The 800-nt window shown below is 28.9% G+C and overlaps 1 protein-coding gene across 12 annotated transcripts in view; it reads right to left on the bottom strand.

The window, feature by feature from the left end:
- LOC106877320 (oxidation resistance protein 1) overlaps positions 1-800 on the bottom strand; it is a 367,386-nt gene that overhangs the window by 55,737 nt on the left and 310,849 nt on the right. The window lies entirely within an intron of this gene.

The raw sequence follows: 800 nt of genomic DNA, 5'->3' as shown, positions 1-800 counted from the left end.
AGAGTTTTATTCTTTGATAACCAAGCTTTTGTTAATGAAAGTCCCTGATTTTGTGAAATCAGTTACTGATATTAATCATTTGGATATTAATGTAATTACAAATCGTTCCTGGTTAATGATAACAAAACATCAACTAAGAAAAGTCGGGATGAATTGTTTGATATATGCGTATATGCATGGGAGCTTAATATATATATATATATATATATATATATATATGAAATACATTCAGAAGGTGCTGGGTAAAGAGGGGGGGAGAGAGAATGGAGAGGGTAGTTAGTGAGTGGGCAGAAAGACAGAAATAATGTTTAACCTTTGGTCTTTCAACAAAATATTGAAGTTTTGGAACTGGAAAGGGACTGTTTGTGGAATTTTGTTTCTTGAATTGAGAGAGGGTCACAGAATTGTATGCAACTTAAGAAATAGAAAACCATAACACACACAGACATGTACACCCTTATAGAAAACATACACAAACTAAAGACGAAATAGATAAAAGAGGAATAGATAACATATATATATATATATATATAAAGTCAGTAAATAGTGGGGTTGTGTTAACCGCACGTGGAGAAATAATAGGAAAATGAAAAATAATAATAAGGCAGAATGCTAAACTGGAAGCATATTTTAATAAAGATTTCTAACCAGCTTTCATTGTATAGCAAATTTTCAAGAAGAGGGAGAATGAAAATGTTTTTTACAAAGAAGTACAAAATGAAGAAAATAATATATAAAAAAAATAATATATAAAAAAAAAATATACCAATACATTATATTGTCTTTGAGCTTTTAAAGTT

This window comes from Octopus bimaculoides, chromosome 24 (assembly GCF_001194135.2).
Source record: "Octopus bimaculoides isolate UCB-OBI-ISO-001 chromosome 24, ASM119413v2, whole genome shotgun sequence".
Lineage (NCBI taxonomy): Eukaryota > Metazoa > Mollusca > Cephalopoda > Octopoda > Octopodidae > Octopus > Octopus bimaculoides.
This window is presented reverse-complemented; position numbering and strand designations above follow the sequence as displayed.